This window comes from Elaeis guineensis, chromosome 7 (assembly GCF_000442705.2).
Source record: "Elaeis guineensis isolate ETL-2024a chromosome 7, EG11, whole genome shotgun sequence".
Lineage (NCBI taxonomy): Eukaryota > Viridiplantae > Streptophyta > Magnoliopsida > Arecales > Arecaceae > Elaeis > Elaeis guineensis.
Window position 1 is genome coordinate 14,803,902 of NC_025999.2, and position 18,762 is coordinate 14,822,663.

General features: G+C 33.2%; 1 pseudogene; it reads right to left on the reverse strand.

Moving 5' to 3' along the window:
• Nucleotides 1-1,375: 1,375 nt before the first annotated feature.
• Nucleotides 1,376-17,327, reverse strand: LOC140859277 (uncharacterized; annotated as a pseudogene).
• Nucleotides 17,328-18,762: the final 1,435 nt, after the last annotated feature.

Here is an 18,762-nt window from a genome sequence, read left to right on the forward strand (position 1 = left end):
ACATCTTGAGAGAAAAGGAGCACTAAAGGAAAAACATCGTCAACCATCACAGCAAAGAGAAGAGCGTCGTTGACCAAACCTTGCTAGCGACTGATGAAGCCTGGCAATAATCCATACAAAGGACAAGAGAAGGGAAAGAAAGCGGACTGGGCCCGACCCAACCATCCGCCATCCACCGCCAAAAGAGACTGGCGAAGAGGAGTGAGAAAGAGAGAGAGGGGGGCTTGGCCAACCATCGTTTGTCGTCCGTTGGAGGGAGAAAACCACCAAAGGGAAGAGAAAGGGAAAACTAAGGTTAACAACAAGCTATGCTGCAATCTATCTTCCATGCACCAAAACCCATTTTTGTCAAGTCTTTCGTGCTCTAGTTGTCTTGTTATAAAATTAGGCTAATCAAAAATCAAAGAAGCCAAAGTTCTTATATTATGAACATACAATGTGCACTCAAAAATCTAAAGCAATAAACTTTGTAAAAATATATCTCATACACCCAAAGCAGTAAAAATCTGATTTAACAATGGTGCACTCACACAAAGTAAATATCTAAATATATGAATTGGAAATAATGTGGATTTTCCAGGCAGTGCTAACATAAAGACATGCTGCCAATTTCATTTGTCAATTTCATAGCCAATTTTTTTTTTACTAAAATTAGATGTATTTTAATAAATCAAAAAAAAAAATCTTCAGCACCTCACCCTAAAAAAATGATGAAGCGCCCACATTCTGCACAAAAAGATAGGCAGACAAATAAATAAAAAGACAAGGGCTGCAGATGTCTCAAACCTGTGAAAAGAAAGAATCCACACCTTCCCTTTGAGCATGGACGAAAACCTAAAATTCAATAAATTTTTTTGTGGATAAGAAGTAAATGCAATGTATTGACAGAAGATAGGAAAAGGCTTACAGCTGGTACTCTGCATTGCACTCCACCATGAAGTGACATAAGAATCTCCCCCCTCCTTCAACACCCCATTGATTAAGAACTTAAAAATGCACCTTCAATAGACACTTCATTAGCACCATCCATATCTTGTAGCAGTTGCTGCAAGGAATTCCAAATAGCTGGTAAGCTCAGTGGAACTGTGATACCCCTTGCAGCATTATGAACCATAGCAGTGATACGTGAAACATGCTGGAGTATATGGCTGTCCACCTTCTAGTCTTCCTTTTAACTAGGTAGATGATAAAGAACTGGTTGGCAACATATAATAGAATTTGGGAAGGATGGAGGATATTCGACGCAACATATAACAGAAGGGAGATGTATCACATATACAATTGCGATAAACAGTTGCACCCACACCGCACAAATCTTATGGAGACACAATAATGAGGAACAGCCTAAAGATATACAATATGTTAAGGCACTTCTTCAGTCTTTTAGCTCCATCAAGATCTGCACAAGTATCAAAAATCACTTATGAATAGATTTGCATCAATAGACAAACAACAATAAATTTCCAACAGAGAGGAAAAGAGATTGTCTATTTCAAATGTGAAGTATACAAATATAAAAATGTAGATTATCAGATGCAAAAATGGACGTGTTGTTTTTGTTCTGTACACATTGCTGGCATCGAAAACCATTTTTTCTGCATAAAGCACTCAGTGAAACATTTGACATAAAGCATTAAAATGAAATTTTGAATAAAGAAGATATTTCATTAGTTAACACAGTTTAGATAGGTCATTGTTGGACTAACCTGACTCAAGAAGCAAGAAGCCATTGCATTTCTTGTCCTGACATCTATAACGTTCCAGGATAGCATTTTCCTGAAGTTCCTCATATGAATTCTTTACAGTTTGACAGCAAAATCAGATCTTGAAAAATTCAAAATAAGCAGAAAGTGAATTTCAAAAACAAAGGGAAAAGGCCACTAAAATAAATAGATTAACCAAAAACTTTGGTGCAGCAAGAACTTCTGCAGGTGAAAAAATATTGCTTGAGATCTTTTTGTCGTGTTTGAATGGTTTTTTTGGTAAATAAATGGGAGTTGGAGGGGTGAAACCCAGCGCAACTACCTCCCTTTGGTCGTGTTTGAGTGGTTACTGCATTCTCTATATAACTTATCAAGACCTTACAAGGAGAAAGATAATAGTAACTTCAAAACCAAGTCCATGCAAACAAACACAAAAATAAATAAAAATATAAATCGTAGCATTGAATGATTATAAATACATACAAATATATCTCTCGACTCGTAAGTAATAAAACGATCATCTCGATGAACATGAGTCGTTATGTAAAACTCCACCTAACTAGGCTCCCTCCCATGGTCATCCATTTACAAAAAACATAAATTTTATAAAATATATAATCCATAAATTTGAATTGACAAGCTATAAGAGTTTCAATCAAACTTATACATATCATGATATATGATACATGATATGTAGTTTTAATATGAAGCATGAGGATCGTATATACATCAAATTAGTCTAAAAAGGTTTGTGATATGCCAAATATTTTGAAAAAAAGCATACATATTCTTGTCTGCATCGTGCATAGATCTTAAATCCTGATGTATGAGGAATACATTGAGCTACTTGTGCAACTCTATCAATATCAAAATATGCCTACAAAATAAAATAAACAGTGCAATATATCTTATATATATCTAAATTATATACACTAGTAATTAATATAACATAAGATATATGATGAATGCATACAATTACTTGTCCCTTCTCAGAGAACCAATAATGGACAAGCTTCCTCCATTGATGAGGATCTACATTAAGAGGATAGATACGAGCAACATCACCCTCTGCCCAACCCTCTCTCTTGTAGTTCTCTTTAGCATTACCTTAAATTCTTTCCATTTTTGATTAAGGGACTTGATAAGTAGTATATTTTTATATTTATTGAAGGTATTTTTGGTAATTTATGGTGCTAACATCTTCTTAAAAATCCTAATTTCATGAATTTATTGAATTTTTCTAAAAAATAAAGTGATTTTGAAAAAAAAAATGAAATTAGATATATTTATAAAAAAAATAGATGTTAATTTAATTGAGTAATTTAAGCATCAAAATGAAGAGAAATTTTTAAGAAATTTAATGCATATTTTTTTTAATTTTTCAGGAGAAAATCGGAGCAAAAACGGAGCTAAAATATCCGAAAAAATAAAGAAAATAGCCTCCAGTGTACGGTGGACCGGTCGATCGGTCCACAGAACCAGGGCGCGGTCCACAGAAATAGTTACGCATTCCACAGGCACGGTTCACAGTGAGAATAAGATCTTGGGCACGATCCAATGGCTGAGATTCAATCCGATCCAGATTCGACGGTTCAGACCCGTTGCCGACTTTGAATAGGACTCTTTTGCGCGATCCGACGGCCCAGAAGTAATCCATCACACGATCCAATGGCTGTTATCATTCCTGACTGTGTTAAGGACTCTTTTGTACGATCCGACGGCCAGAACTTCATCAGAACCCTGATCGGATGGCTGACATTTGATCCGACCCTGATAAAGATTATAACTCTGATTTTTGAGCAGATCTGGACGGTCCGAAGCTGATCCGACGGCTAGGAATATTTCTAAGGAGATTTATATCATTTCTAAGGATTTTAGGACTCCTTTTCCTACCAAAAAATCATGAAAAATTCATCTATAAATAGGAGGTTCGGGAATAAGCTTTGAGAGGAGAAAAATTGAGTGAAAAGTATAAAAAAAATAAAAAAAATAAAATAGCTTTAGGGACCCAAGGAAAAGGAGGAGAAAAGTCGGTTCGCTCTACGGAGTACGATGGAAGACGGAGAGGTCATCAACCATCTTCCCGACGAGGCTTGGCTGATCAACTTCAGATCCTTGTTACAGTTTTATTTTTATTGTTTCTTTTAAATTTCTTGTACTTAAATTTTAATTTCAATTAATGCAAAATTTATTTTCTTGCACTTTAAATTCCTGTCTTTTATTTTTTTGCACGTAGATGCTAGGATCTAATTAGTAGATTTTAGTATCCAATTTATTTTTATGCACTTTAAATTTTTGTTATTTATTTTTATTGCAAGTAGATGCTAGGATCTGGTTAGTAGATCTTAGTACCCGATTTATTTTTTGCACTTTTAATTTTTGTTTCCGACTTAAATTGCTTTCTCCAAAATTTTATTTTTTTTGTAAAATCAAAGATTTCAAATCAAAATCCTGCTTTCTCTGTGGATTTGACCCGACTCACTATTTTCTATATATTTTTAATTTTTATTGAAGTCAGAATTTGATTGATAATCATGGTGTCTTAACGACAGCATCTTGATCCTATCAATTTTTGGCACCGTTGCCAGGGATGGCACCAATTTTAATATTTGATTTCTTTGATTTTCTTATAAATATAACTTACTAACTTTTTTATTTTTTTTTGTGTAGAAAAAAAATTTGAAAAATTCAAAAAAAAAGATAGCAAGCTTCCAATTTTGCTTGGTGAGATCAATCCTAACCCTAGCCTTAACTAATTTTTTAGTATTAATTACTATTTTTTTAATTAACCTAAAAATTATCCACAAAAACCTAATAAGAATTGCATGACAAGAGTAGAAACTTAATTTTTAGGAGCATTCATCATTGTAGATTTATTTTTGGTGATCGCTGGAGACAAGGTAAGCTTTCAGGTTTCATTAGTTTCATGCATCTAATTTAGTTGCATAGAACTCCTTGTTTAAAATTGGTTGTGCATATTCATCTCAAATCAATTTAAAGGCAAAACCTATAACAAGATAAGGTAGAGATTTCATCACCCTCTTTTGGCCCAAAAACAACCAACCAACATCCCACATTAACCCAAACCTAACTAAAATCAAGTAGACGTTGACCCCTAGGATCAATTGAGTTCAGTCTGAGTATAGTGGTGAAGTCAAGTGCAAAGTAAGTTCGAACTCATCCCTGAAACTAGTGTCTAAGGCTAGAGGTTACAAAGGCTTTGCCTAAGTGGACTTGTGGTTATTTAATTGGTTCCGTTAGCTCACCTGGCCAATTCAATTGATGTCTAAGGCAAGTAACGGGAGGACCCCCACGATCTCACCTCTTATCTGGCTAGTTGAAGGAAGTGAGAACAAACCCAATTTGTATCTAGACTAAGCCACTCTACATCAAACTATTAGGTCTAAGAAACCAATAGGTGTCTAGGTTTAATTGTTTGCTAACTTGATTGCAATTAACACTTAACCACAACTTATTCTTCTCATCTTACGTCTTTAGGTCTAAGGTTTTTCTTAAGGATCTCACATTTAAAACTTTTCTCTTTCTTTCTTTTCTCTTCTTTTTCTCCTTCTTCTTCTTAAAAAAAAAAAAATTCTTAACAACACACATAATAGGGTTTGCACTAATACATGCACGGTATAATTTTTTCTAACCTAGTTGAACCTAATTATGAAATTGAATGACTGATCCACTCTAAACATGATAATCAAATGGCTAGAAATTCTAAGAACCACCTAGACAAATGAAGAAATATTTTATTCCTTTCACCTATAACCCATCGATGTTTTCATCATTCTATGGGATCAAATATTCTGACTCTAGTTCTGAGGTTGATTTGAACCTAATAGCCCAAAGATTAGATAAAGTCGACCTTCTTGCCCAGAAATTTGATCAATTTCTAGCATTAAGTCAACAATCTCCTGCACAATACACACCACCTAATTATCAGGAGATTTGTTCTATCTGTACTAGCCCGGCCTATCATGTGAGCGAATGTCCCACGGCTGTACAGTTTTCACCTTTCATTCAAGAACAAGTTCAAACTGCTTAAGGTTACTCCAATCCTGTCAATGACCCATTCTTAAATACATATAACCAAGATTGGAGGAACCATCCTAATTTTTCTTGGAGACCCCAACAGACTCAAGCTTAGACCCAAATTTTTTCTATTCAAAACTTTCAGAATGGGCTCCAATACCAAAATTATGCCTATAATAGTGGTCAGCCTAGTCAACCTATCCAGCCATCCTATTACAATCAGCCGTTATACCCACCTCCTCAACAGACTAATCTAGCTGATGATAGATTGAACCAACTTCAATAAATGATTATGATCCAACAGCAATCCCTCATCAAGCTAGAAGTACAAATAGTCAATTAGCTGAATCTTCTATGAGGAGAGAACTAGATCAATTATTAAACGAACCAATATCGAATTTTGAAAATGACCCACCCATCCATCAATCACCTGGACCTAGTCATCAATCTAATGTCCCACCTAAGAATCCCCAATTTGAAAGTGACAATATAATTTTTGAGCTTAAAAGTGATAGAATTCTTAAGGACTCATATCAAGACCAGGTGAGTGAGGCTAGTACTGATGCTAGCCAAAAAGAAAATTTAGAAGAGGAGATTCTTACTGAGACTAACCCAATAGAAGAACTTGAGCTTAGTACTGATGCTGATCTAAGTGAAGAAAAGAAGAGAGTGGATGAGTTATCCAAGATATATCCATCAAGAGTCTCATTCCCTTCAGCCTTAGAAGCTAGTTCTTCCACTTTAGAATTACTATCTCCTTCAGAATTAAAATTATCTTTGGTCACATCTGAGTACACATGTTTAAAATCAAAAGACATCCTTTCAGCACCCATTACTTCAAACTTAACTCCTAACCCAAAAACTCAATTCATGAGCATTATAGAAGAACAAATAGAAGAAATTCTCGATAAACAAAGGTCTGTGAATGGGTTTATGAATTATCTTTTTAAAATTAAACATGAGGATGTGAAATACTTTCTGAAGATTGGCAACAAACTACTGAAATTTATTATAGACCATCTTCATAAGATTGACAATCCAAAACCATTGAAATTTATCAATCCAATATTTGACACGGGATAGAGAATCAGGATGGTCTGGTTGAAGATGGTAAACTTAGCGCTTCCTAGGAGGCAACCCAGTTTTCAAGTTTTCAATTTTGGCTTTTGTCTTTACTTTCTTTTGCATTTTGTTTAGGATAATCGAGTCTTGCTTTGTGTCTTTTATAGGGATCTGAAAATAATCTTGGCTAAGTTGAGGAGAGAATTAGTTTTAAAAAGATTTATGGATCAGGTGATATCTCTCCTTTTCTTTCTCTTTACATGCACCGTTCATTTTTTCTACTCCATTGAGGACAATGTTGATTAAGTTGGGGGAAAGAATAAAAAATTTTATTTTTAAAATCCTCAAGTAAGTTACTATTTAGTATTTAAGCATCTGATTATACTTAAGAATCAAGTTAAATCAAGTATTTTAAAAAAAAAAAAATTGATGTATAGATCAGAGAGTTTGTAAGATATTGAGGGATCAAATATTAAGAAAACTCAATAAAGAGTTAAGTTTAAAACTTAAATAATTCTTATTTCTAAATTTTTCTACCAGCATTAAAGAAGAGTTTACTTTTTATGGATTTGTGTAGAGTAACTATATATTTCTTCATATATTTAAAAAAAAAATTTCAAGTACTTCATGCTGAGTAACCGGGCCTCTTTGCCTAAGCAAGCATTGAGTTTCGCATCAAAAGGTATGAAGGGCAAAGAAATTTTATTGTAAAGCTAGTTTTAACTCGTAGCCTGTTTGATTCGAGCAAGTAGGTTCGAGGGGTATTTTATACCTAGTGTCCTAAAGCCATCTGGTTTGGGAGTCATTGACTAAAAACTCGCTACATGGGTCAAATAGAAAGCTTAAGGGGTTAAGATACTCAATAGTGGTACAACGTTAAAAAAAAAAATCAATAAATGAAGGACAGAAGTAACAATATACTTGTCCATATGAAAGTTAATAATTTGGAGATAAAGGTAGAGATAATTTGAAAAAGTTCAGAGAAAAAGTTTAGTATTCTTAGTTTAACTCTCATATTGACTAGTATTAATACCCCAATGACATACCTCATTTACACTCTACTGAACATCAATGATCTTTTGAAAATTATTTGATGAAATTTGAAACTTTAAGTTAAACGGTACTTAATTCTAAATTCTTTCTTTACTCGAGGACGAGCAAAGTTCAAGTTGGGTAGTATGATAAGTAGTATATTTTTGTATTTATTGGAGGTATTTTTGGTAATTTATGGTGCTAACATCTTCTTAAAAATCCTAATTTCATGAATTTATTGAATTTTTTTAAAAAATAAAGTGATTTTGAAAAAAAATATGAAATTAGATATATTTATAAAAAAATAGATGTTAATTTAATTGAATAATTTAAGCACCAAAATGAAGATAAATTTTTGAGAAATTTAATGCATATTTTTTTTAATTTTTCAGGAGAAAATCGAAGCAAAAATGGAGCTAAAATACCTTAAAAAATAAAGAAAATAGCCTCCGGTGTACGGTGGACCGGTCGGTCGGTCCACAGAGCCAGGGCGCGGTCCACAGGAATAGTTACGCAGTCCACAGGCGCGGTTCACAGTGAGAATAAGATCTTGGGCGTGATCCAACGGTTGAGATTCAATCCGATCCAGATCCGACGGTTCAGACCCGTTGCCGACTTTGAATAGGACTCTTTTGCACGATTCGATGGCCCAGAAGCAATCCATCACGCGATCCAACGGTTGTTATCACTCCCGACTGTGTTAAGGACTCTTTGCGCGATCCGACGGCCAAAACTTCATCAGAACCCAGATCGGACGGCTGACATTTGATCCGACCCTGATAAGGATTATAACTCTGATTTTTGAGCAGATCTGGGCGGTCCGAAGCTGATCCGACGGCCAGGAATATTCCTAAGGAGATTTATACGATTTCTAAGAGTTTTAGGACTCCTTTTCCTACCAAAAAATCATAAAAAATTCATCTATAAATAGAGGGTCCGGGAATAAGCTTTGAGAGGAGAAAAATTGAGTAAAAAGTATAGAAAAAAATAAATAAAAATAAAATAGCTTTAAGGACCCAAGAAAAAGAAGGAGAAAAGCCGATTCGCTCTACAGAGTACGACGGAAGACGGAGAGGTCATCAACCATCTTTTCGATGAGGCTTGGCTGATCAACTTCAGATCCTTGTTACAGTTTTATTTTTATTGTTTCTTTTAAATTCCTTGTACTTGAATTTTAATTTCAATTAATATAAAATTTATTTTCCTGCACTTTAAATTCTTGTCTTTTATTTTTTTGCACGTAGATGCTAGGATCTAATTAGTAGATCTTAGTATCCGATTTATTTTTATGCACTTTAAATTTTTATTATTTATTTTTATTGCAAGTAGATGCTAGGATCTAGTTAGTAGATCTTAGTACCCGATTTATTTTTCGCACTTTTAATTTTTGTTTCTGACTTAAATTGCTTTCTCCAAAATTTTATTTTCTTTTTGTAAAATCAAAGATTTCAAATCAAAATCCTGCTTTCTCTGTGGATTCAATCCGACTCACTATTTTTCATATATTTTTAATTTTTATTGAAGTCAGAATTTGATTGATAATCACGGTGTCTTAACGACAGCATCTTGATCCTATCAATTTTTGGCACCGTTGTCGGGGAAGGCACAAATTTTAATATTTAATTTCTTTGATTTTCTTATAAATATAACTTACTAACTTTTCTATTTTTTTTTGTGCAGAAAAAAAATTTAAAAAATTCAAAAAAAGAGATAGAAAGCTTCCAATTTTGCTTGGTGAGATCAATCCTAACCCTAGCCTTAATTATTTTTTTAGTATTAATTACTATTTTTTTTAATTAACCTAAAAATCATCCACATAAATCTAATAAAAATTGCATGACAAGAGTAAAAACTTAATTTTTAGGAGCATTCATCATTGTAGATTTATTTTTGGTGATCGCTGGAGACAAGGTAAGCTTTCAAGTTTCATTAGTTTAATGCATCTAATTTAGTTGCATAGAACTCCTTGTTTAAAATTGGTTGTGCATATTCATCTCAAATCAATTTAAAGGCAACACCCATAACAAGATAAGGTGGAGATTTCATCACCCTCCTTTGGCCCAAAAACAACCAACCAGCATCCCACATTAACCCAAACCTAACTAAAATCAAGTAGACGTTGACCCCTAAGATCAATTGAGTTCAGTTTGAATATAGTGGTGAAGTCAAGTGCAAAGTAAGTTCGAACTCACCCTTGAAACTAGTGTCTAAGGCTAGAGGTTACAAAGGCTTTGCCTAAGTGAACTCGTGGTTATTTAATTGGTTCCGTTAGCTCACCTGATCAATTCAATTGGTGTCTAAGGCAAGCAACGGGAGGACCCCCACGATCTCACCTCTTACCTGGCTAGTTGAAGGAAGTGAGAACAAACCCAATTTGTATCTAGACTAAGCCACTCTACATCAAACTATTAGGTCTAAGAAACCAATAGGTGTCTAGGTTTAATTGTTTGCTAACTTGATGGCAATTAACACTTAACCACAACTAATTCTTCTCATCTTACGTCTTTAGGTCTAAGGTTTTTCTTAAGGATCTCACCTTTAAAACTTTTCTCTTTCTTTCTTTTCTCTTCTTTTTCTCCTCCTTCTTCTTAAAAAAAAAAAAAAAAAATTCTTAACAACACACATAATAGGGTTTGCACTAATACATGCACAGTATAATTTTTTCTGACCTAGTTGAACCTAATTCTGAAATTGAACGACTGATCCATGCTAAACATGATAATCAAATGGCTAGAAATTCTAAGAACCACCTAGACAGATGAAAGAATATTTTATTCCTTTCACCTATAACCCATCGATGTTTTCATCATTCTATAGGATCAAATATTCTGACTCTAGTTCTGACGTCTATTTGAACCTAATAGCCCAAAGATTAGATAAAGTCAACCTTCTTGCCCAGAAATTTGATCAGTTCCTAGCATTAGGTCAACAATCTCCTGCACAATACACACCATCTAATTATCAGGAGATTTGTTCTATCTGTACTAGCCCGGCCCATCATGTAGCGAATGTCCCACGGCTGTACAGTTTTCACCTTTCATTCAAGAACAAGTTCAAACTGCTCAAGGTTACTCCAATCCTGTCAATGACCCATTCTTAAATACATATAACCAAGATTGGAGGAACCATCCTAATTTTTCTTGGAGACCCCAACAGACTCAGGCTCAGACCCAAATTTTTTCTGTTCAGAACTTTCAGAATGGGCTCCAATACCAAAATTATGCCTATAATAGTGGTCAACCTAGTCAACCTATCCAGCCATCCTATTACAATCAACCGTTATACCCACCTCCTCAACAGACTAATCTAACTGATGATAGATTGAACCAACTTCAACAAATGATTATGACCCAACAGCAATCCCTCATCAGGTTAGAAGTACAAAAAAGTCAATTAGCTGAATCTTCTATGAGGAGAGAACTAGATCAATTATTAAACGAACCAATATCAAATTTTGAAAATGACCCACCCATCCATCAATCACCTGGACCTAGTCATCAATCTAATGTCCCACCTAAGAATCCCCAATTTAAAAGTGACAATATAATTTTTGAGCTTAAAAGTGATAGAATTCTTAAGGACTCATATCAAGACCAGGTGAGTGAGGCTAGTACTGATGCTAGCCAAAAAGAGAATTTAGAAGAAGAGATTGGTACTGAGACTAACCCAACAGAAGAACCTGAGCTTAGTACTGATGCTGATCTAAGTGAAGAAAAGAAGAGAGTGGATGAGTTATCCAAGATATATCCATCAAGAGTCTCATTCCCTTCAGCCTTAGAAGCTAGTTCTTCCACTTTAGAATTACTATCTCCTTCAGAATTAAAATTATCTTTGGTCACATCTGAGTACACATATTTAAAATCAAAAGACACCCTTTCAGCACCCATTACTTCAAACTTAACTCCTAACCCAAAAACTCAATTCATGAGCATTATAGAAGAACAAATAGAAGAAATTCTCGATAAACAAAGGTCTGTGAATGGATTTATGAATTATCATTTTAAAATTAAACATGAGGATGTGAAATACTTTCTGAAGATTGGCAACAAACTACTGAAATTTATTATAGACCATCTTCATAAGATTGGCAATCCAAAACCATTGAAATTTGTCAATCCAATATTTGACACGGGATAGAGAATCAGGATGGTCTGGCTGAAGACGGTAAACTTAGCGCTTCCTAGGAGGCAATCCAGTTTTCAAGTTTTCAATTTTGGCTTTTGTCTTTACTTTCTTTTGCATTTTATTTAGGATAATCGAGTCTTGCTTTGTGTCTTTTATAGGGATCTGAAAATAATCTTGGCTAAGTTGAGGGGAGAATTAGTTTTAAAAAGACTTATGGATCAGGTTATATCCCTCCTTTTCTTTCTCTTTACATGCACCGTTCATTTTTTCTACTCCATTCAGGACAATGTTGATTAAGTTGGGGGGAAGAATAAAAATTTTTATTTTTAAAGTTCTCAAGTAAGTTAGTATTTAGTATTTAAATATCTGATTATACTTAAGAATCGAGTTAAACCAAGTATTTTAAAAAAAAAAAATGATGTACAGATCAGAGAGTTTGTAAGATATTGAGGGATCAAATATTAAGAAAACTCAATAAAGAGTTAAGTTTAGAACTTAAATAGTTTTCATTTCTAAATTTTTCTACCAGCATCAAAGAAGAGTTTACTTTCTATGGATTTGTGTAGAGTAACTATATATTTCTTCATATATTTAAAAAAAAAAGTTTTCAAGTACTAATGCTGAGTAACCGAGCCTCTTTGCCTAAGCAAGCATTGAGTTTCGCATCAAAAGGTATGAAGGGCAAAGAAGCTTTGTTGTAAAGCTAGTTTTAACTCGTAGCCTGTTTGATTAGAGCAAGTAGGTTCGAGGGGTATTTTATACCTAGTGCCCTAAAGCCATTTGGTTTGAGAGTCATTGACTGAAAACTCGCTACATGGGTCAAACAGAAAGTTTAAGGGGTTAAGACACTCAATAGCGGTACAACGTTAACAAAAAAAAAATCAATAAATGAAGGACAGAAGTAACAATATACTTGTCCATATGAAAGTTAATAATTTGGAGATAAAGGTAGAGATAATTTAGAAAAGTTCAGAGAAAAAATTTAGTGTTCTTAGTTTAACTCTCATATTGACTAGTATTAATACTCCAATGACATACCTCATTTACACTCTACTGAACATCAATGATCTTTTGAAAATTATTTGATGAAATTCAAAACTTTAAGTTAAACGGTACTTAATTCTAAATTCTTTCTTTACTCGAGGACGAGCAAAGTTCAAGTTGGAGAGTGTGATAAGTAGTTTATTTTTATATTTATTGAAGATATTTTTGGTAATTTATGGTGCTAACATCTTCTTAAAAATCTTAATTTCATGAATTTATTGAATTTTTTTGAAAAATAAAATATTTTTGTAAAAAAATATGAAATTAGATATATTTATAAAAAAATAGATGTTAATTTAATTGAGTAATTTAAGTACCAAAATGAAGAAAAATTTTTGAGAAATTTAATGCATATTTTTTTTAATTTTTCAGGAGAAAATCAAAGCAAAAACGGAGCTAAAATACCTTAAAAAACAACGAAAATAGCCTCCGGTGTACGGTGGACCGGTCGATCGGTCCACAGAGCCAGGGCACGGTCCACAGAAATAGTTACGCGGTCCACTGGCGCGGTTCACAGTGAGAATAAGATCTTGGGCACGATCCAACGGCTGAGATTCAATCCGACCCAGATCCGACGGTTCAGACTCGTTGCCGACTTTGTATAGGACTCTTTTGCGCGATCCGACGGCTCAGAAGCAATCCATCACGCGATCCAATGGCTGTTATCACTCCCGACTGTGTTAAGGACTCTTTTGCGCGATCCGACGGCCAGAACTTCATCAGAACCCAGATCGGACGGCTGACATTTGATCCGACCCTGATAAGGATTATAACTCTGATTTTTGAGCAGATCTGGGCGGTCCGAAGCTGATCCGACGGCCAGAAATATTCCTAAGGAGATTTATACGATTTCTAAGGGTTTTAGGACTCCTTTTCCTATCAAAAAATCATGAAAAATTCATTTATAAATAGAGGGTCCGGGAATAAGCTTTGAGAGAAGAAAAATTGAGTGGAAAGTATAGAAAAAAATAAAAAAAATAAAATAGCTTTAGAGACCCAAAGAAAAGAAGGAGAAAAGCCGGTTCGCTCTACGGAGTACGACGGAAGATGGAGAGGTCATCAACCATCTTCCCGACGAGGCTTGGCTGATCAACTTCAGATCCTTATTACAGTTTTATTTTTATTGTTTCTTTTAAATTCTTTGTACTTGAATTTCAATTTCAATTAATACAAAATTTATTTTCCTGCACTTTAAATTCCTGTCTTTTATTTTTTTACACGTAGATGCTAGGATCTAATTAGTAGATCTTAGTACCCGATTTATTTTTATGCACTTTAAATTTTTGTTATTTATTTTTATTGCAAGTAGATGCTAGGATCTAGTTAGTAGATCTTAGTACCCGATTTATTTTTTGTACTTTTAATTTTTGTTTCCGACTTAAATTGCTTTCTCCAAAAATTTATTTTCTTTATGTAAAATCAAAGATTTCAAATCAAAATCCTGCTTTCTCTGTGGATTCGATCTGACTCACTATTTTTTATATATTTTTAATTTTTATTGAAGTCGAAATTTGATTGATAATCATGGTGTCTTAACAACAGCATCTTGATTCTATCAGGACTTCAACACCCATTCATTGCTATTTGGAAGGAGTATAAATTTACTCTACAACAAAGCAATGAAGGATATTCAAATATTAAACAACATAATTAATTAAGTATAAACAAATTAACATAAATTATTAAGTTATCTTTTTATCTTTACTAATTGCACAATTTGAAGCTTATATGCATAAAGCATATTATTCCATCTAGGATAATTCAAAGGACAAAGTTGACCCTTTCGTGCAATAGTACCAAAGAAGCTCATTAATAATCTAGTCACCTTGTTGATGAGCTACCCATCTGATTGCATCAAATGATGAACCTCTCACCCTCAACTAAATAACAAATATCTCTAGCCCATGTGGATCCATGTCTAATCTATGCTCTCATGAATGCATCTACAAAAAAGACAAAATGAAAATTAATATTAAAAATCAATCAACAAAAATTAGTACTTAAATCTTAGTAGTTATAAATATATTATAGTTCTATTAAAATATCCAGGATATGTATCTCATGCATAATAAGATCCTTCACAGCAGGAGGATCTTGCTATGACTCGGGCTGTTGCATGGATAAAGAATGACTGACATTAGAATGCTATGCAAATGATGAAGGACTGGCCTCAAACTACTGTAGTTGCCTCGACTATTTGGACTAATCAAAAGACAATCCACCGTGGGAAGTATGTAACTCTATATCATCGAATCGTCTGTGTCAAGACATGATGTCACCAACATTCACAAATAGAAACAAAAATCAATTAACATAAATTATGAAATGATAAATATAATACTAATTAAATTGCTAATAAGAAGCAAGATCTACGAAATGAACATGATAATATAATAAATGTATATATCTTAAATCTCTTATTAATTAAAAATCAATCAATATTTTCTCTTTCAATATCCATCCTAATTAACCAAGCTTGTTATATTTAAATCATCAGTCGATGTAAAATCATAAGGCATAGACTGCATATAAGTCTCATCATCCTCTACTTCTAATCTTTTTCTCATATTGTATAAGTCTTAGGTGTCCTTACCACAATAGCTCATTCCTTATCTTTTGAGTCTTATATAAAAAAAAACTTGATGAGCTTGAGATGAAAAAATAAATAGATTATTCTTTAATAGCACATCAGTATGTATCATCAGTCTTGAAAAATTTATAAATGTAAATCTATTCATATCTTGTTTTAAGCCCCTTCGTGAGTTTATATCCATCCAGTTACATCAAAATAATATAACTTTAAATTTTTCATAATAATCTAACTTAAAAATATTCGTAAGTATACTATAATAAGTCTTCCAACCTACTTCCACCATGATGCCACTATTCTGAATTTTTCTAAAATTTTCATATTTTTTTGTATGAAATTTAAATCTATTAATGATGAAACCATTATATTTATTCACAATATTGTTAGGACCTTGAGCAATGGTAATTAATTCCTCTGAATAGTTACTCTCCATCATCATTGGTATCTAAAAATCATGATAAAATTATTAATGTATTATTTCATGCTTATAAATATGCTCCAAAATTAATCCTTTCCCTCATATAGATGACTAATCTATTTAAAAAGTCATTTAGAAAATAACTTGATCAATCATCATTGCTCAATCCTTTGGTTAGGTCGAATGCTGTGGTTTGCTCATCTTTGAGCAACCAAAAAATTGCTACAAAAAAAAATTAATTCATTAATTAGGAATATTATATGATGACAATGAAATAAATCAATATATACTGAGGTATTATGTCATTATGAAGTAGCACATAATGATGGACTTGTGTCAGGGATTTTTTATCAAGAACCACACATTCAACTTTCTCCAAAACACTTTCAACAATGGAGAAATATTTTTTTCATGCCTCCCTTTCTCACTGTGAAACACTTCAACGCCTAGAAAATAGGGGTGTGAGGGCTTAAGAGGCATGGGGACATGTGGCTAAGTTCCTTATTTGATTAGGTCAAGGTCTAGGTCTAAATCCAAATCAAGATTGGATTCCTATTTAGATTGGGTTAGGTCCAATCCCATTAGATTAATGAAATCCAATCCAAATCAAATTAAAATCAGATCTAATCAAATTAAATTTGATTTAAATTAACTAAGACCTAATCCAAATCAAACATGGGTAATGATTAGGTCAAACCTAATCTAGATAGGTTTGGATTAAGTGTTCATTAGATCCAATCCCATTAGATTAATGAAACCTAATTTGAGTCAAACTCAAATCAAAACTAAACAAATTAAATCTGATTTAATTTGACTAGGATCCAATCCTAATAGTTGATCAAATTAAATAATATACAATAATTATATTTTAGTTCTCCTGTAACTTACTAACTCTTAGTAAGTTCTCAATATAATTTTTACATTTAAGTCCAATCATCAATCAAATTGATAATTAAGACCACTTATGATTTAAGACTCGAAATTATGATTCAATAGTTCGATCAATCAAGATCTTTTTTATGTATGACTCCATAGGTTTTATTCTATCTGATAGTAAAAAATATTTTGATCTCTATTAAAATATCATTGAAATATTTTTTAATAGATTAAAATAATTTTAACTCTTCAATCAAGAATTATTAATCATCAAAATAATTCTCATTGGTTCTATAATCTACCAGTGACACCTAGCAGTATATAGTGACAATCTAGTAGAATAGAAAGATGAATCTCTAGGTATAGTTATCGTATGATTCAGTTTTTTTATTATGAGTTCTGACAAGATGGAGGCTATAAAAAACTTATCAAACCCCATCGTCTGTCATATATAAGATTGTTGGAAATATGTTCTAAAGCTAATCATCTAGGTTGTAAATGATTACGCTCCATGTATGTATATGAATTATAAATTGATAAAAATTATCTAACAAATTTATCATAGGGAATACATCTTCCAAAATAGAACTCATGTGTTATGATGAAGTCTTTAGAGCTACTTACAAAATGATAAAGAAAGATTTACATATAGTTTTTAAATTCTACTTGTGATCAAATAATATAATTATTACAAAGATGATAATTGTATCAAGTATAAGTCATTGTGTGTCATATTAGTTGATTGTCCTCTTAACCAAGATATGTGGAGACACGGGTATGGCATACGGGTGAAATGTAGGAGCACATTTCACTGAGTATGACCAACTCCGAAGGATATGGATATAAATATCTCTCTGACCTGAGGCTATCTCGATGGCTTGTAAACAACTCACTGTATTTTAGTGTCAGACTATCTGAATTTTTAATTCGATGATGAAAGATTTCTAGGTATAGTCAAGTAGTTGTGAAGTCTGAGTATGAGTCAAAATGAGATTGACCGCTCTAAGTAAAATTAGAGATGATGCATCATTATGTTTTAATTTAGCAAAACTCTGATCAGAATAGTTCTAGTGAAAAGTCATAGACTTTTTTGAAACGGTGCAAGACTGCATCTTTACAGCATTTTCACCGTGTGAGAGGATAAAGGTAGGTGGTTGCTCATTTGAATTCAAATCGAATTTGAATTCAAATGCCAACCAACCAATCTTTATCCACTCTTGGCGTGAGAAGAAGGGGGCGTGGGTTCTTTGTGCATAGAAAATTTACACGAGAAACTTTTTCTCGTGTAGAGTAAGTGGTGCACAAGTAGATAAGGTGGTGCATGAGATTAGTTGCCCATTCAAATTCAAACTTCATTTGAATTTGAATGGCCAACCAACCATCTTTATCCACTCAAAATGGTGCACAAAGGAGGGGCATGGGAAGGCTTCTGCATGGGAGAAAATTCACAAGAACTTATTTCTCGTGAATTCAAATAGGCACAGGTGAGGTGAGGTGGCGCAGGGAGATAAGTCAAGATGGTTTCAAATATTAAATCAACCTAATTGAACCAACCTTATTAAAATAGGTTAGGCATAATTAGACTAAATTAAACCCAACACAATTAGGCTTAATTAGGTTCAATAAAATCCTAATCAAATCAGGAATTGACTAAGCCCAACCTCTGATCAAATCAGGGACCAAACCACCTCGGTGATTAGGTCAACTCTTAACCTAATCGGGTCAAACCCAACTGAATCCAATTCAATTGGACTTGATCCAAAAATAATTACTCAATTAAATTAAGTTAATTAATGATCAAATCATTAATTAAAGCTCTCATAAATACTGAGTCCAAATCCGATGCGCAATCGGACATCAAAGTCCATCGATAT